The following is a 20,475-nucleotide window of genomic DNA, read 5'->3' on the forward strand; positions in this document are numbered from 1 at the left end:
TCGGGGAAAACTGCCACCTCCCTACTCCACAGTACTTAAATGAATGATTTTTGAACCATTCCTACTCCGCTGCTTTCGTGTCTGCAAGAAACTGTGCATGCTCCTCCCTGTGGGATGGGTGGGGCCAGAGCCTGAGTTGAGTGGTTCTCCGATGGGGGAGGGGCTGAGCCAGGTGGCTGGGCCAGTGCAGGGATGGAGGGAGGGAGGGCAGGGCAGGGGCAAGGGGGCAGCCCTGGTTCCCTGCACCTCCTCCCACAAGCATAGCCCTTCCTGGTGTTATGATAAAAGGAGTTGTGTTTTTCTAACTGTCTGGGTAAAGGAAACAAGTGTGTTGACTTCTGATCTTACTCTCCCAGCCACCAGTTAATCCCTCTGGATGCATCATATCCAACCTCCAAAGGATCCGAGGGGCAGGTTCATCCTTCATTCCATAGTTGAGGAAACTGACCAATAAACACATGTGTCTCATGCCTCAGTGTCAACTCCTGCAGAAATCTCCGGGTAATAACTCAGATTGTATACATAAGGGTATAGTTTCTTCTGTTTTTGGGTTTAATTCAACCCCAGGACTCAAATAATACAATAAAAATAAAAAATAAAATGAGTTCAGAGGGCTCAGCATTGTATTCCCAGGGCCTTTGGTCCCACACAAACCACAGAGCTCAGTTATCCTGAGATGAAAGAAAAGGAGAGAGAAACGTGCAAGTTTTTCCAGTTCAGTCACAGAGACATCTCATAGCCACATACTAAGGACACGACATTAACTTAGGGGTGGAAAGGACACAAAAGGAATAGAAGATGGAGCCATTTTCATTCAGATTCAAACCAAGTTAACGAGGCAGAAGAAACACTGGACGCCATGGAAGAATAAGATGGAAACGGTTCGGTAGGGAGCGTCAAACACCTTGTAGGGACAGCACCTGGGGCTCCGAACATGACAGGAGGAGGGAGGGGGCTGGGTGAGAGGAAGTGCATGGAAAGGCCTGGGAGTAGGAACAAGAGGGTGATATGTGGAAGGTGGGCCTCACCAGCCTGCGGGAGGTGGCCAACTGCCCCCACCTCTGCTGAGGGGTGCATGCATCTGTCCTGGGAGCTGCGGCTGATGGAGAGGGAGGCTATGGCTCTATGTGGATGAGTTGCCAATGAGAGCCTCCCTGTAGCCACAGTACTCAGTGTTCTCAACACAGCAGGAGCACAGGATCATGTACACAACACCATGAAAGTAAAAGCATCCTATTCCCAACTTATTCACAGACTTCTATTTCTGGTGTCTATATTCCCAATGTGTCCACATGTACATTTGGAAAAAGAAAAAAGATTTGTACGTGATATGACTGCATCTTTAGAAAACCCAAGTGATCACAAGCAGAGCACTTTTAACACCTAATGAGCCAAATACACTGATGAACAAAAATAGACCCAGAGACACAGATGCATGAACAGACTGTGGATCCTCAGAGGGAAGGCGGGGGAGGGTGGGTGGGTGGGAAGAGATCAACCAATGGCCTTGTGTGCATATATGCATCACCCCTGGACACAGACAATGGGGTGATGAGGGCCTGGGGAGTTAGTAGTCTAGAAAAGGTTAATGGGGGGAAAGGGGATCTATGTAAACCATTCAACAATAAAGATTTAATAAAAAGAGTAAGAAATAAAAGAAAATAAAAAAGTAAAAGGCAATAAAATAAAAGCCAAGAATAACTGCCCTGGCCGGGTGGCTCCGTTGGTTGGAGCTTCATCCTGTACATTGAAAAGTTGCGGGTTTGAACCCGGGTCGGGGTGTGTGGGGGAGGCCACTGAGCAAGTGGTGCCTGGAGGAGGGAGGCTCCTCAGACCTTGCCCATGATCCTCTGCTGAGTGAGACCGGACCTCCCAGGTTCCTGTCGAATCCCTGGTCTCTGAGTCATAGGGCCGCTTCCCCATGTTTCCCAGAATGCACTGCTCAGTAACCATCTATATTAATAAAAGGGTAATATGCTAATTAGACTGAACATCCCTCCAGACAAAGGCACAGTGGCAGGGGCTGAGGCAGAGGCAGTTAGGGGTGACCAGGCCAGCAGGGGAGGGCGGTTAGGTGCGGTCAGGCTGGCAGGGGAGGGCAGTTGGGGGCATCAGGCAGGCAGGTAGAGTGATTAGGGGTGATCAGGCAGGCAGGCAGGTGAGCAGTTAGGAGCCAGCAGTCCTGGAGAGGGATGTCTTACTGCCGGTTTAGGCCTGATCCCACACCAATCCCTGTGGGATCGGGCCTAAACCAGCAGTCAGAGATCCCCCAAGGGGACCCGGATTGGAGAGGGTGCAGGCCGGGCTGAGGAACCCCCCTCCCCCATGCATGGATTTTGTGCACCAGGCCTCTATTCTATAATAATAAAAGCATAATATGCTAACGGACCAAACAACTGAATAGCAGAATGACCCTCTGGATGAAAGGGTCAATTCAAATATACTTAAAAAAAAATGAATTTCTTTGAAGAATTTATCCAGATGACCATGCTATGACACGCACTGGTGCCAGGCTAGCCAAGGCGGGTGTGATGTGATTGGTCAGGGGGGCCCCCGCCATTGCCCCACCATCGCCCTTCAGCGGGAGGCCCAGGCCAGCTAAATGATTGCACCACATGCCTATTGCCCACAGAGGGAGGCGACCGGTGGCGGAAGAGGGGGGTCAGCGCCACACAGATGGCAAGCAGTGGCAGTGGCGGGGGCGGGGCCAGCTGCTGGCAGCCAGGGGAAGGAAAGCCCCGATAGGCCCTGGTCACCAGCCAGGCCTAGGGACCCTACCCGAGGGGTCCTGGATTGTGAGAGGGCAGAGGCCAGGCTGAGGAACCGCCCCCCCCCACCCCCCCCATGCACTGGGCCTCTAGTGTCTTATAAGACACCAAAGTTGAACCTGCCCTCAGGAGAGTCCCTGCAATTAGTTGGGACAGGGGAGTTCTGTGCTTCCATACAAACGCAAGTTAAATAATTCAGAAGAAAGTGAGGGTCTTCAATGTTAACAAAATGTTCAATAAGTTTTTACTGTTTAAAAGTGCTTTTGTTAAATTTACTATCACTTCACAGCCCCTATAAATGACCACCTTTATCCTGGATGTCTTTATTGTTACCACTTTCTTATATTTTGGTTTAAAGATGAAATCCTTTCCTAACGTTACCCAATTATTATACTTCGAGGGAACTGACACATTATGTGAAGCTCTACATAAAGAAGCCAAGGTCAATTTGTTCTACAATTTTTTAGAGTAGTTTATGTTCTATAATAAAATTTCGTCTGAGTCTGTAAGGTGAAAATATTTAGCTGTATTAAGATTACATGACTTCAAAAAGACACAAACTAAGCATTTGAAAGATCTAAAAACTCAAGACAATGTGTCATGTTAGAAGGAATTTATTTCAACTCAAATATATTTTTTAAAAAATGAACTTCTTTGAAGAATTTATTTTAGCAAAAGGTACTTTTGGAAGATCAGTTTTACCAAAGCATATATGAATAAGCTGTTTTTAGCTTTTTCTACATCTGACATACTATTCATATAATCAAATACATAGGCCTAAGGATGATTTACTGGGCTCTCAGATTTTGAAAATAAATGCATGTTGAAAAATGAATATTCTAGGGCAGAGGTTGTCAGCATGTGGTCCCTGGACCAACAGTATCAGGATCACCTGGGAACTTATTACAAATGTAAATTTTTGAGTCCCACCCAAGACCAGATGAATCAGATCTCTGGAAGGGTGTCAGCAATCTGTATTTTATCAAGCTCTCCAGGTGATTGGGATGCACCCTAAAGTCTGAGATTTATAGGCATTGAAGTGTGAGGGTAACGAGATAGGGATGAAATTGTTTGGTATAGCTAGATGCTATGGAAGTGAGCATACCCAGTTTTCACTCCTGCTCTAGGCTCCTTGTGTGTCCTTGGATAAGGGGATGGCTAAGGATCGGGGGGGCGGTGAGGACAATATAGAGTTAATAATTCCAGAGGTCCTCATGTCTGCCCCTAGAGAGGGACAGGAGAAAGTATGCCTCCCTCAGCTCCCTCAGCTCCCTCAGTCTCCTGGAATAACAGGGTGTTGACCGTTGGGCCCTTTGCTGTAAGCTTCTTTCTGACTATATCTGCTTTCTACTCCATCTCTCTTCTAACATTTTCACCTGCAAGAACCATGATTAGGGGTTTTGTTGTATTTTGTAGTTATGAGGGGATGGATTTATTTATTTATTTATTGATTGATTGATTGATGGATTCATTTGTATTGTTTAAAGTATTACATATAGTATTACATATGTCTCCTTTTTCCCCCATTGACTTCCCCTCGTCCACTCCCACCCCCTGGCACATGCCCTTACCCCCCTAGTGTCTGTGTCCATTGGTTATGATTATATGCATGCATACAAATTCTTTGGTTGATCTCTTACTCCCCCCTCCCCATCCCCAGCCTTCCCACTGAAGTTGACAGTCTGTTCAATGCTTCTCTGTCTTTGTATCTATTTTTGTTTATCAGTTTATGATGTTCATTATATTCTACAAATGAGTGAGATCATGTGATATTTATCTTTCTCTGACTAGCTTAATTCGTTTAGCATAATGCTCTCCAGGTCCATCCATGCTATTGCAAATGGTAAGAGTTCTTTCTTTTTTACACCAGCGTAGTATTCCATTGTGTAGATGTACCACAGTTTTTGAATCCACTCACCTGCTGCTATGAACATAGGGGTGCTGATTTCTTGGGATATATTCTTAGAAGTGGAATTTCTGGGTCAAATGGGAGTTCCATTTTTAACTTTTTGAGGAAACTCCTTACTGTTTTCCACAATGGCTGCACCAGTCTGCATTCCCACCAGCAGTGCACGAGGGTTCCTTTTTCTCTACATCCTCGCCAGCACTTGTCATTTGTTGATTTGTTGATGATAGCCATTCTGACAGGTTTGAAATGGTACCTCATTGTCATTTTGATTTGCATCTCTCGGGTAATTAGTGACTTTGAGCATGTTTTCATGTCTCTTAGCCTTCTGTATGTCTACTTTTGAAAGGTGTCTACTAGTAAGTCCTTTGCCTATTTTTTGATGGGATTGTTTATCTTCTTTTTGTTAAGATGTATGCGTTCCCTATAAATTTTGGAGATTAGGCCCTTATCAGATATAACATTGGCAAATATGTTCTCCCATGCAGGGGGCTTTCTTGCTGTTTTGTTGATGGTTTCTTTTGCTGTGCAGAAGCTTTTTATTTTGATGTAGTCTCATTTGTTTATTTTCTCCTTAGTTTCCATTGCCTTATGAGCTATATCGGTAAAGATATTGCTATGACATAAGTCTGATATTTTGCTGCCTATGGATTCTTCTAAGATTTTTATGGTTTCTTACCTTTAAGTCCTTTATCTATTTTGAGTTTATTTTTGTGTATGGTGTAAGCTGATGTTCTAGTTTCATTTTTTTTTGCATTTATCTGACCAACTTTCCCAAAACCATTTATTGAAGAGACTATCTTGATTCCATTGTATGCTCTTGCTTCCTTTGTCAAATATTCATTGAGCATAATGGCTTGGGTTGATTTCTGGGTTCTCTGTTCTGTTCCATTGGTCTATATGTCTGTTTTTGTGCCAGTACCAGGCAGCTTTAAGAACAGTGGCTTTGTAATATAGCTTGATATCTGGTATTGTGATCCCTCCAATTTTGTTCTTCTTTCTCAAGATTGCTGCAGCTATTCGGGGTCATTTTTTATTCCATATGAATTTTTGGAGAGTTTGTTCTAGGTCTGTGAAATATGCCATTGGTATCTTAATGGGGATTTCACTGACTCTATAGTTTGTTTTGGGTAGTATGGACATTTTAATGATGTTGATTCTATCAATCCATGAACACAGTATATTCTTCCATTTGTTTATGTCTTCCTCTATCTCCTTTTTCAATGTCCTGTAGTTTTCCAAGTACAGGTCTTTTACAACCTTAGTTAAGTTTATTCCTAGGTATCTTAATATTTTTTTGGTGTCATGGTAAATGGGATTGTTTTTTTTCCTCTCTTTCTGTGAATTCATTATTGGTGTATAAAAAAAGCCATAGATTTCTGTGTGTTAATTTTGTATCCTGCTACATTGCTGAATTCATTTATTAAATCTAGTAGTTTCTTTTTATGGAGTCTTTAGGGTTTTCTATGTACAATAGGAATTTGCATGTCATCTGCAAATAATGACAGTTTTTCTTCTTCTTTTCCAATTTGAATGCCTTTTATTTCTTTTTCTTGTCTGATTGCTATGGCTAGCACTTCTAGTACTATGTTGAACAGGAGTTGTGAGAGTGAGCATCCCTGTCTTGTTCATGGGATTGGAATTCTTTACAACAGGTCTATTGTTTGAGTTATAGACTCAACTTTTAAACATCTTCCTAGGAATATATATACCAACCTATAGTACTGCCTATATAATAGTTAATATGAGGATATTCAGATATCACACAAGACAGCTTCAAGAGGAATCAAAACTCACTTTATTTTAATATAATTAGTAAGAGGACTATTTTCCAATTTCTTGCCTAATAAAAAAAATCTATAAATGGGGAGTGATGCATTTGGGAGAGTAGTTTTATTTTGTGCTCTGACACTACAGACAATATTAGATTATGAAGTGTTTTCTGTGAGTTGTGTGTAGTTGTGACAGAGATTCTGAGCATAGTAGAATTGTAGGATATTTTTAGAGCTAGATGTAAATTCAGAGATTACTTAAATCAATCATCTCACTTTTCATATTAGCTATTTTAGTTGTGATTTATTTTTCTAAATATTGATAAGAAAATGATCCCAAAATGAACATCTGCCCAATTGTATACCTACTCTTAAAATATTCACCTGGGCCCTGGCTGGGTGGCTTAGTTGGTTGGAGCATCATCTGGTACACCGAAAGGTTGTGGTTTGATTCCAAGTCTAGGCACATACTTAGGTTGCTGGCAGATTCCTGGTCAGAGCATGTATGGGAGGCAACTGATCAATATTTCTCTCTCACATTGATGTCTCTCTCTCTCTTTCCAACTCTCTCTCTCTCCTTCAAATCAATAAACATATCCTCAGTGAGAATTAAAAAAAAATATTCACCTGGTAGAGTAAATTGAACATCGCATGTTTATCAGATATTGTAGTAGTATACTTTAAAATATTTTCTTGAATTCTTCATAAAAAAAGCAGGTTTTATTATTCCCATTTTACAGAACAGTCTTTACAGATAGTTTAGATATCTTTGGAAACAACTTACTCTTTTTATGATATACTAGTTAGAATTATAGAAAGTCCCTCCATAAAAGGGCCATAATTAAAAACTATTTAAATTCTGAATGCAGTTCCTTATAGGAAAATATTAGAAGTAGCAGAAATTCTCAGATTATCCTACAAATTTCCAAACTCCCATCTGTGACCTGGCTGCAGTTGTGCTCATTTCTAAAGAGAAAGCAAATTGCTGCCATCCTAGGACTTAGTAAAAGATTTTTCTGTTTGACATTTTGTTACTCGAGTAAATTAAGTAAATGAGGTGATGAGGCAGTGGAGGGAAATGTTTGGTGAAATTTCTGTTGTTATTTTTTCTTAATGTCTTCCATCTCATGACTTTTCTTTGTTACAAATATATGACTGGAATTTTCTTCTTATGCTTATTTAAAACAGGCTGGTGTGTTTATTTATTTTTCCCATAAACTGAACAGAGAATAGGTAAGGTAGGAAGAAGAAGATAGATGTGTATGAAATAGGAGGGCAAGAATTGGATAAGTGTAGGGAAGGAAAATGTGAAAATGTTACTGCCTGAGATAGAGAACTTGAAGAGAAATGACCTTTAACAGATTTGTAAACTAGCCACGAGGTGGCGCCATCATCTAAGGACAGCTTAGTTGCTTTTCAGGCTTCGCTGAAAGCTTGCTCTGGGTGCAAGAGTTATAGAGTGAAAAGAAGAAGGTAATGACCCTATTGCTTTCTGTTCATATGTAAAGATGTGAAAATCTTAAGACATGCTTAGTGAATAATTTATTAAATTGATAAATGATGACTTATAAGTAAGTACCTTTATTTCACCAACTTCAATTAGTCTTTTATTTTTCTTCCCTTTGAAAGGGGCTTCACTGTTTTAATTATTGATACATGAGTAAGATAAAAAATGTATAGTTGAAATCTCGATAATTATTTTTATTGGATTGTTATTTTTATGAAAGTTTATACCCAACTTTTAAAAAGTAAAGGAGCTTCATATCTAGAGAATACTTTTGTGAAAAACTGGGACACCATGCAAAAAGGTATATGCAAAAAGAACAGAAAAGAAAATTAGAGATAACAAGAGGAAGAAGCTATAATTCTTGAAACTCAGATGGAAAACCAGTAGAGAGGTTTAGTGGTTGAGAGAGACTTAGTAAAAATATGATTGTTGGTGCCATTTGCCCTTAAAGCCAGTGAAACTTGGGAAAGACATGAGAAGATGTTTGCAGGCTATTAAGAGGCAAACAGAGATTTTTCTAATGTGACAAAAGAGACTGGATAGATCTGGACTCATATTTAGAAAAAAATATATAAGTACCTCTTTGTAAGTCTCCAACTTTTTTTGCTTATCGGAATATTGAAAATTTGTGTTTATTTTCACTGTAAGGGGTGTGAGACATATGGAAATACAATGTAGAAATAATTTATTTTGTTTGTAATTTTGTGATGCAGAGTTTACATTTGGCAAATGTTAACTTTTGAGCATTAATCTAACACTGAATCCTGCTTTACAAGTCAATGGGTAAATAGCAATTATAGTTAGAAAATGATGACAAAGAACTTTCAACAAAGGAAATAAAAGCTTTTGTTAGCATAAGGCACTGAGTTGGTAGCTACTTGCCCAGACAAAGGATGAGCCCTCATTTAGGTTTCAATTGATTGCAGAGCAGACTATCAAAAAAAAAAAAAGAAGAAGGCCTTCTAAGGTAAGATAATACAACAGCAGGAAAAATATAACTTTGTTCTTCTAACCTCAAACTTCCTCTACATGAGTGGCAACTCTTTAATAAAAACCACCAAGTATTCCCATTGCCTTCCAACGAATCTATTTCTTAAGAGTATTGTGATGAAGAAAAGACCACTGGATAGATGAGAAAGCTGTATGTCTGAACCTGACTTTTCTCCTGGGCCGCGAGCCCGTCTATGCCCTTGTCTATTTCATGTCTCCACTTAGATGTGGCATTTCAAACATATTATATCTGATACATCTTTCACCATCAAGGGTGGTTTTTTTTTTTAAATATGTTTTTATTGACTTCAGAGAGGAAGGGAGAAGGAGAGAGAGAGAGAAACATCAATAATGAGCTGAAACCGGTTTGGCTCAGTGGGTAGAGCATCGGCCTGTGGACTGAAAGGTCCCAGGTTCGATTCCGGTCAAGGGCATGTACCTTGGTTGTAGGCACATCCCCAGTAGGGGGTGTGCAGGAGGCAGCTGATTGATGTTTCTCTCTCATCGATGTTTCTAACTCTCTATCCCTCTCCCTTCCTCTCTGTAAAAAATCAATAAAATATATTTTAAAAAAAGCCGAAACCGGTTTGGCTCAGTGGATAGAGCGTCGGCCTGCGGACTCAAGGGTCCCGGGTTCGATTCCGGTCAAGGGCGTGTACCTTGGTTGCGGGCACATCCCCAGTAGGGGGTGTGCAGGAGGCAGCTGATCGATGTTTCTCTCTCATTGATGTTTCTAACTCTCTATCCCTCTCCCTTCCTCTCTATAAAAAATCAATAAAATATATTTTTTAAAAAAAAGAAACATAAATAATGAGAGAGAATCATTGATTAGCTGCCTCCCACTGGGGATCAAGCCAACAACCAGGGTATGTGCCCTGACTGGGAATTGAACCATGACCTCCTGGTTCTGGTTCATAGGTTGATGCCCAACCACTGAGCTATACCAGCTGGGCATGAAGGTTTATTTTTTTAATTGAATTTTGTGGTTATATTGATTTATTTTTCAGCATTTTGGATGGACAGTGTTTCCTCTCCTTTTTGTGACTTTGTGCATGCCCTTCTTTTTCTCTGAACTATCACTACCGACCCCCACCACACCCAAGCACACCCTGGGGCTTCCATTTTCTAGGTCTAAATGCTTTTGTAGTATCCTGTATTTCTACGTGTAAAGCTTTTATCACATCAATAACTTGTGAATATCACCCACTAGATTTTAAGGTCTGTGATGGGAGGCCAAATTTACTTTATTTATTACTGTATCATCAGCAACCACCCATGCCAGTCATATGTTAAAATCAATCGTATTTGTTGAATAAAAGAGAACTCAAGTTTCATACTTAAGGGAAAGGATGAGCATAGAGGAATCCAAGATTGCAATGAGTAGATGGATGTTACACTCACCTCCTCCCAGCACCAAAATGGAATTGCAACAGAAGCATAGAACAATCAACCCGAGTAACCAACTGAAGACTAACTGAAGAGAAGTCATAACCAAGGATTCACAGAAGAAGCCAAACTGAGACGAGTGGGAAGGGCATAGATGCAAAAAGGCGTGGGACCAATCCCAGGGGCAGTGGCTGAGATTTTGGAGGGATAGCTGAGCTGCAACAGTTCCACCTGAGGAGCATGGGGTTTCAACCCCCACATCAGGTTCTTCAGTCCAGAGCACCAGAACTGGGAAGAGATGCCCACATAACATCTGGCTGTGAAAATCAGCAGGGATTCTATTCATCAGGGAGAGACAGGAGCCTAATGCACAAAATCTCATTCACAGGTACTCACCTTGGCTTTGGCAGAAGGAGAGCGGAGTGGACTAGAGGCATGCAAGGAGATAATGGGGTTTGTGGCCCTGGGGAGAGAGCTAAAGGGATAGCCACCAAGAACCGCCCCCCCCCCCCCCGCCCCTGCAATGCTGAGTCACTCTCCTGCACCACAAATAGCATCACTTTTTAAAAAATTGATTTCAGAGAAGAAGTGAGAGGGAGAGATAGAAACATCAATGATGGGAGAGAATCATTGATCCACTCCTCCTGCTCGCCCCCTACTGGGGATCAAGCCCACAACCCAGGCATATGCCCTTGACCAGAATCGAACCTGAAACCCTTCAGTCTGCAGACTGACTATCTATTCACTGAGCCAAACTGGCTAGAGCAACAATATCATTCTTGAGTGGAGCTCCACCCCCTCCATATGGCATCAGCCTGGGGGAATGCAATAGCCCCACCCTCTGAACCCCACTCTGCAGAGTCAGCTGCCTGGGGTGGGGTACAAAAGTCTGAGCAGACTTAAGGGATGTCAGTGACTGAGTTGTGTGGCTTTGGGATGGGACAATTTACCTCACTTACTTGTAAATTTGACTGGGGCCTCTCACTCATGGGAGATCTGCTATTTTCACTCTCTAGGCTACTGGCTGCCCCAACCTCCCAATGGTTGGTGGCTCTGCCCTGCCAAGGTCTGGGCAGAATCTGGGACATAATTGTGTGGCTCTGGGGGAGGGGTCAGTCCCTGCACCTACCCCAAGCCTGACTGGCACCTCCCCCTCTTCCAACTCCTGGTGGCCCTGTCCTGATGATATGGGGCTCCTGATAGAATCTTGGAGAGTCTGAATTGTGTGGCTCTAGTACAGGGGAAATTTTTGCCTTGTGCATATGACCAATGCAGAGTCCTCCCTTCACTCGGTCAAATCTTGGTCTGTTTGGGCCTGATAAACTCTTCTGGCCTCCCTTTGACAAACTTCCTAAGATTCCATCCTACTACAAAGGTGGGTGAGCACCCAGCAGGTGGCAGCTAGACTTGGCATTCCCTGGGATATTTGCTGAGTGACCTCAGACCTGCACTGGCCCTGAGATTGAACCTATATGGATCTGGTAAAAACCACTCACCCCTACCTGGTGACTCACTGAGAATCTACCTTATACAATTTGAGTACCACCAGAGGCTCTTTCAGTGATTGAACCTAACAGGCAGCTGGCAGGCAGAGATAGGAGGAGGTGGGTCTCAGGGTTCCTTGGGAAGTTTGCTGACTAGCCCTGACAAGGCACTGGTAAAAGCCAATGTTGGTGTGCAGCTTGGTCCTTCCTATGCATACCCAAGTCCAGCAGAGGCAGCCACAAACTATGGATCACTTTGTAGCTCCAGATAGGTTTCCCAGGCTCAGTCACAGGAGGCATCTGACATTGGCCTGCAACAGAGTCCCTCCCAAGAGGCCCAGAATCAATACACCCATTGGCCAGCTTCAAACAACATAAGAGCAGGGTCCAATTAACTTCACAAGCAGCATACCCAAAGGGAGATCTCAGCAGGCACTAGACCTTGCTGAGGCGAATTCCACTTTGTGTGGTCAGCACCTGCACAGCAGCTCATACACTGTGTTTGGGGTTGATCCTCATAGTCAGTGAGCCTGAGTGATGACTCCCTGCACAAATGGGCCAATAGCAATCAAGACACAATTACAACAGAAGGGCCCACATAACCCACACAAGGGACATTCTTGGAGCACCCATCTCAAGTGATCAAGGAGACTGCACCACTGGGTCCCACAGGACACCTACTACATAAGGTGACCCTATCAAGATTGGAAGTCATAGCAGATCTATTTGATACATAGAAACAAACACAAAGAGGCAGACAAAATAGGAAGACAAAGAAACATGCCACAAATGAAAGAACAAGAGAAATCTTTATAAAAGGAGCTAAATGAAATGGAAGCAACAATTTACCAGATAGAGTTCAAATGAATGGCTATAATGATGCTCAGGGAACTTAGTGAGAACTATAACAGCATAAAAAGGACATAAAAACCATTAAAAAACCAGTCAGAAATTAAGAATACAATATTTGAAATGAAGAATACACTAGAAGGAATAAACAGTAGGTTGGTTGAAGCAGAGGATCAATTAAGCAATTTGGAAGACAAGGTAGCAGAACATGTCCAATCAGACCAGAAAAAGAAAAAAGAATTAGAAAAAATGAGTATAGCCTGACTGGCCTGGCTTAGTGGTTGAGCGTCAACCTATGAACCAGGAGGTCATAGTTCAATTCCTAGTCAGTGCACATGCCTGGGTTGCAGGCTTGATCCCCAGTGGGGGTGTGCAAGAGGCAGACAATCAATGATTCTCTCTCATCATTGATGTTTCTATCTCTCTCTCCATCTCCCTTCCTTTCTGAAATCAACAAAAATATATTTTAAAAAAGAAAAATGAGGGCAGTCCTGGCCAGTGTGGCTCAGTTGGTTGGATTGTGTCTTATACATCAAAAGGTTGTGGGTTCAAATCCTGGTCAGGGCACATACCCCAGTTGCAGTCTTGATTCCTTGTCCGGACATGTGCAGGAGGCAACTGATTGATGTTTCTCTCTTTCTCTCTCTCTCTCAAATAAATAAAAAGATGACAGTTTAAGATAACTTTGGGACAACATGAAGTGTACCAATATTCATATCATAGGGGTACCAGAAGGAGAAGAGAGCAAGCAAGAGAACAAGAGCCTATTTGAAGAAATAATGACTGAAAACTTCCCTAACCTTGTGAAGGAAAATGGCACATAAGTCCAAAAAGCACAGAGTGTCCCAAACAAGATGAAGCCAAAGAGGCCCACACCAAGACACATCATAATTAAAATGTCAAAGGTTAAAGACAAAGAGAGAATCTTAAAAGCAGCAAGAAAAGACAGTTACCTACAAGGGAGCTCTCATAAAACTGTCAGCTGATTTCTCAACAGAAACATTTCAGACCAGAAGTGATTGGCATGAATTATTCAAAGTGATGAAAAGCAAGGATCTAAAACTAAGAATACTTTACCCAGCAAGACAATCATTTAAAAATCAAAGAAGAAAAAAGAACTTCTCAGATAAGAAAAAGCTAAAGGAGTTCATTACTACCAAACCAGAATTACAAGAAACATTAAAGGGTCTTCTTGAAGAAGAAGAAGAAGAAGAAAAAGAAGGGGAAAAAGCCCAGAGGAACATGGTTAAAAGAATAAAGTGGCAATAAATACGTACCTATTAATAATCACTTTAAACGGCCTCTGTGCTCCAATCAAAAGACATAGGGTAGCTGAATAGATAAGAAAACAAGACCTATATATGCTGTTTAGAAGAGACCCACCTCAGTATGAAAAATGCACACAAACTAAAAGTAAAAGAATGGAAAAAGATTTTTCTTTTCAAAGAATCAAGAGCTGTTTTTTTTTTTTAAATAAGCAAGATTAACAAATTGAAATAAGAAAAAAATGGAGTAGCAATACATTATCTGACAAAATAGACTTTAAAACAAAGGCTATATAGTAAGATATAAAGAAGAACACTATCCTATATAATAAAAGGCTAATATGCAAATAGACTGAACAGCAGAACAACCAGACAACCAAACAACCAGTTGCTATGACATGCGCTGACCACCAGGGGGCATGTGTGGAACATGGCAGGCATTGGCCACAGCGGGATGGTGGAGCAAGTGAGCGGGAGCACCAGACCAAGGCTGTCATCGGGGTAAGACTCTGGTGGTTACTGAAAATTCTTGCTCCTGAGCGCTGCAGTCCTGCCCGGTGCGCGCATCTGCTGCTGGTGCCGGCCCTCCTCTCATCCACTGTCAGTAGAGGCCCTGCTGGTACCCACAGCCAGCACTGGAGCCACTGCTTGCACCCACTGATGGTGCCCAACGCCAGTCCTGATCACTCGGCGCCATCAGCAGGTGTGAGTGGCAGCTGCTGGTCCTGATCACCCCTGAGGGCTTCTCCACCTCCCCCTGTTCCTGAGGGGTGATCGGGGCAGCAGTCACCATTCAAACCCACTGACAGCACCAGCCCAGCTCGCACCTGCTGCTGGTGCTGGCCCCGATCGCTCTGCGCTGTCAGTGGATATGAGCGGGGCTGGCGCCATCAGCATGTGGGAGCAGCGGCGGTGGCGGGAGTGGGGCTGCCAGCAGACAGGGGACCAGGGGCTGCGGTGGGAGGGTCTGGGTGGGGGCACAGAGGATGGGCCGAGACCCACCTCTGTGCCTACTGAAGTCTTGCGGCCCACAGTTCCTTTTAAGGTGCACGAATTTGTGCACTGGGCCCCTAGTATAATGATAAAGGGATCAATCCAACAAGAGCATATAACCCTTATAAACATTTATGCACCCAACATAGAAGCTCCTAAATATATAAAGCAAATCTTGATGGACATAAAGGGAAAAATCAACAGTAATACATAGTTGTTAATTTTAACACCCCATTGACATCAATGATAGAACTTCCAGACAGAAAATCAATAAGGAAACAGTGGCCTTAAATGACACATTAGGTCATATGGATTTAATTGATATCTTCAGAGCATTTTACCTTAAAGCAACAGATTATATATTCCTTTCAAGTGTACATGGAACATTTTCTAGGATAGACCACATGTTAGGACACAAAACAAATTTCAATAAATTTAAGAAGCTTGAAATTATATCAAGCATCTTCTCTGACCATAGTGGTATAAAACTAGAAATCAATCATAAGAAACAAACTGAAAAACACAAAGATAAGGAAGCTAAATAACATGTTACAAAACAATGAATAGGTTAACAATTATATTAAGGAAGAAATCAAAAGTTACCTTGAAACAAATTAAAATGAGTGCACAACAACCCAAAATCTATGGGATACAGCAAAAGCAGTCCTGAGAAGGAAATTCATAGCATTACAAGAAAAAGCTCAAATAAACAACCTAACTTTACACTTAAAGGAACTAGAAGAAACAACAATAAACAAAGCCAAAGTGAACAGAAGAAAGGAAATAACAAAGATCATCACAGAAATAAACAAAATAAGAGTCCAAAGAAACAATACAGTGATCAATGAAACCAAGAGCTGGTTCTTTAAAAAGATAAACAATATTGGCAAACCTTTAACCAGACTCATCAAGAAAAAACGAGAAAGGATCTAAATAAATAAAATCAGAAATGAAAGAGGAGAATACTGAAACCAAAGAAATACAAAGGATTGTAAGATTGTATTGATTAAGGTATTACACATGTGTCCTTATCCCCCAATTGCCCCCGCTCCCAATGTCTGTGTCCATTATTTGGGGTCTTTTAAAATTCCATATGAATTTTTGGAGAGTTTGTTCTAGATCTGTGAAATATGCCGTTGGTATTTTAATGGGGATTGCATTGAATTTATAGATTGCTTTGGGCAGTATGGACATTTTAATGATGTTGATTCTACCAATCCATGAACATGGTATATTCTTCCATTTGTTTATGTCTTCCTCTATCTCTTTTTTTTTCAACGTCCTGTAGTTTTCTGAGTACAGGTCTTTTACTTCCTTAGTGAAATTTATTCCTAGGTATCTAAATTTTTTGGTGCAATGGTAAATGGGATTTTTTTTTTTTCTCTTTCTGTGAGTTTATTATTGGTGTATAAAAAAGCCATAGAATTCTGTGTGTTAATTTTGTATCCTGCTACATTGCTGAATTTATTTATTAAGTCTAGTAGTTTTTTTATGGAGTCTTTAGGGTTTTCTATGTACAATATCATGCCATCTGCGATAATGACAGTTTTACTTCTTCTTTTCCAATTTAAATGTCTTTTATTTCTTCTTGTCTGATTGCTATGGCTAGCACTTCCAATACTATGTCAAACAGGAATGGTGAAAGTGGGCTCCCTGTCTTGTTCCTGTTCTTAGGTGAAATGGTTTTAGTTTTTGCCCATTGAGTATGATTTGGCTGTAGGTTTGTCATATAAGGCTTTTATTATTTTGAGGTATGATCCCTCTATTCCCATTTTGCTGAGAGTTTTTATTAACCCTTTGCACTCGCTTGCTTTTTTCTTGACTCCTTTATTCTACTCGGGATTTAATTTTTTAAATACCCCAGATTTTACAAAGCATGACAGTAGAATAAAAAACTGGAGTTTCTTTTCATACAAACTTATTTATTTGGATTTTTTTATATTTCAAATTATTGATACATTCAAAGAGTAATTTTAATCTCAACATCTGAGTGCAAAAGGTTAAGAAAGGGTGTTAGATTTTGTCAAATGCTTTTTCTGCATCAATTGATATGATTATGTGATTTTTGTCTCTCAATTCATTTATGTGATGTATGGCATTTATTGATTTGTGGATATTGTACCATCCTTGCATCCCTGGAATAAATCCCACTTGATCATGGTGTATGATTTTTCTAATGTAATGCTGGATCCGATTTGCTGGAATTTGTTGAGGATTTTAGTATCTACTAGAAGCCCAGTGCACGAATTCGTGCACGGGTGGGGTGGGGTCCCTCCCGGCCAATCAGGGCCATCTTGCCCAGTCCCGATCGGGGCTGGCCAGCCAGGGGGGAGGGACCATGGGAGGTTGGCTAGCTGCGGGAGGTTGGCTGTGGGAGCACACTGACCACCAGGGGCCAGCTCCTGCGTTGAGCGTCTGCCCCCTGGTGGTCAGTGCGCATCATAGCTACCAGCTGGTAGTCCAGTCATCTGGTCCTAACTGTCGCTTAGGCTTTTATATATATAGATGGTTCATCAGGGATATTGGCCTGTAATTCTCTTTCTTTGTAGTGTCTTTATCTGGTTTTGGGATTAGGGTAATGCCAGCTTCATAGAAAGAGCTTGGAAGTGTGCCTTCCTCTTGAATTTTTTGGAATAGTCTAAGAAGGATAGGTTTTAGTTCTTCTTTGAATGTTTCGTAAAACTCCCCTGTGAAGCCATCCAGACCAGGGCTTTTTTTTTTGCTGAAAGTTTTTTTTTATTTTATTTTATTTTATTTTATTGTGTATATATATATATTATATATATTTTATTGATTTTTTTTTACAGAGAGGAAGGGAAAGGGATAGAGAGTTAGAAACATTGATGAGAGAGAAACATTAATCAGCTGCCTCCTGCACACTCCCTACTGGGGATGTGCCTGCAACCAAGGTACATGCCCTTGACCGGAATCGAACCTGGGACCTTTCAGTCCACAGGCCGATGCTCTATCCACCGAGCCAAACCGTTAGGGCAAGTTTTTTTTTATTACTGCTTCAATTTCATCAGTAGTTATCAACCTATTCATGTTTTTTGATTCTTCCTGATTGAGTTTTGGAAGATTGTATTTTTCTAGGAATATGTCCATTTCATCTAGGTTGTCCAGTCTTTTGGAGTAGAGTTGTTCATAGTATTTTTTAAATAATCCTTTGTATATCTGTGGGGTTGGTTGTTACTTCACCTCTCTCATTTCTGATTTTGGTTATTTGGGTCCTTTCTCTTTGTTTCTTGGTGAGCCTGGCTAGAGGCTCATCAAACCTATTTATCCTTTCTTTACTGATACAGCTCTTAGGACAATGGAAACTAAGGAGAAAACAAACAAATGGGACTACATCAAAATTAAAAGCTTCTGCACAGCAAAAGAAACCATCAACAAAACAGCAAGAAAGCTCACTGCATGGGAGAACATATTTGCCAATGTTATCTCCGATAAGGGTTTAATCTCCAAAATATATAGGAAACTCATACAACTTAAGCAAAAGAAAATAAACAATCCAATAAAAAAATGGGCCAAAAACCTAGACACTTTTCAGAAGGGAACATACAGAAGGCCAAGAGATATATGAAAACATGCTCTAAGTCACTAATCATCTGAGAGATGCGAATCAAAATGACAGTGAGGTACCATCTCACACATGTCAGAATGGCTATCAACAAACAACAAGTGCTGGCGAGGATGTGGAGAAAAAGGAACCTTTGTGCACTGCTGGTGGGAATGCAGACTGATGCAGCCACTATGGAAAACAGTATGGAGTTTTGTCAAAAAATTAAAAATGGAACTCCCATTTGACCCAGAAATCCCAATTCTAGGAATATATCCCAAAAAATCAGAATCACCAATCAGAAAGAATATATGCATCCCTATACTCATAGCAGCACAATTTATAATAGCTAAAATTTGGACACAGCCTAAGTGCCCATCAGCAGATGAGTGGATTAAAAAACTGTGGTACATCTACACAATGGAATATTATACTGCTATAAAAAAGAAGGAACTCTTACCATTTGCAACAGCATGGATGGACCTGGAGAGCATTATTCTGAGCAAAATAAGCCAGTCAGGGAAAGATGAATATCATATGATCTCACTCATTTGTGGAATATAATGAACAACATAAATTGAACAAAAATAGATCCAGAAGCATCAAACAGACCATCCAACCTAAGAGGAAAGGCGGGGGGCCTGGGGACAGTAAGATATCAACCAAAGGACTTGTATGTGTACATATGAACATAACCACTAGGGGGGTGAGGACATGTTCAGGGGGGTGGGAGTGGCCAGGGTGAGGTCAATGGGGAAAAAGGAGACTTATGTAATAGTTTAAACAATAAAGAATTTAAATTAAAAAAAAATATAATAAAAATAAAGAAAAGAGGAAAAAACAAAAAACAAAAAAACTAAATAACTCTCAACAAACAAAAGTCCTGAACTGGATTGCAGAGAAGACTTCCAAGCTCTTTTTATAAGGCCAGCATTGTCTTAATGCCAAAACAAGATAAAGACACTACAAAGAAAGAAAAGTATAGGCCAATATTCCTGATGAACACAGATGCTAAAATCCTTAACAAAATATTAGCAAATTGGATCCAGCAATAGATGAAAAAGATCATACATCATGATAAAGTGGGATTTATTCTGGGGATGCAAGGTTGGTACAATATCTGCAAATTAATAAATATGATATACCACATAAACAAAATGAAGGATAAAAATCACATGATTATATCAATAGATGAAGAAAAAGTATTTGATAAATTCCAGCACCCATTTGTGACAAAAACTCTCAGCAAAGTGGGAATAGAGGGAAAATACCTCAACATAATAAAGGACATATATGACAAATCTACAGTCAACATCATATTCAATGGGCGAAAGCTAAAAGCATTTCCTTTAAGATTGGGAACCTGACAGGGATGTCCACTTTCACCACTCTTATTCAATACTAGAGGCCCGGTGCATAGATTTGTGCACCAGTGGGGACTCTCGGCCTGGCCTGCAGGGATCAGGCTGAAACTGGCCCAGTATATGGCCGAAACTGGCAGTCTGACATCCCCCGAGGGGTCCCAGATTGCTAGAGGGTGCAGGCCAGGCCAAGGGACCCCACTGGTGCACGAATCTGTGCACTGGGCCTCTAGAATGTATATAAGATCTTTGGTTAATCTCTTCCCACCCTCCCCCCTCACCCTTCCCTCTGATATTCATCAGTCTGTTCCATGTTTCCATGACTATGCATTGAGCTTCTGCTCCCTGGTGGTCAGTGCGTGTCATAGCTACTGGTCAAACAGTTGAACGGTCAAATGGTTGAACGGTCGCTTAGGCTTTTATATATAAATAGTACTGGGAGTCCTTGCTACAGCAATCAGACAAAAAGAAGAATAAAAGGCATACAAATTGGAAAGGAAGAAGTAAAACTGTCATTATTTGCAGATGACATGATACTGTATGTAGAAAACCTTAAAGATTCCACCAAAAAAATACTAGAATTGATAAAAGATTTCAGTAAGCAGGATACAAAAAAATATCCAGAAATCATTTGC

This window comes from Eptesicus fuscus, chromosome 3 (assembly GCF_027574615.1).
Source record: "Eptesicus fuscus isolate TK198812 chromosome 3, DD_ASM_mEF_20220401, whole genome shotgun sequence".
Lineage (NCBI taxonomy): Eukaryota > Metazoa > Chordata > Mammalia > Chiroptera > Vespertilionidae > Eptesicus > Eptesicus fuscus.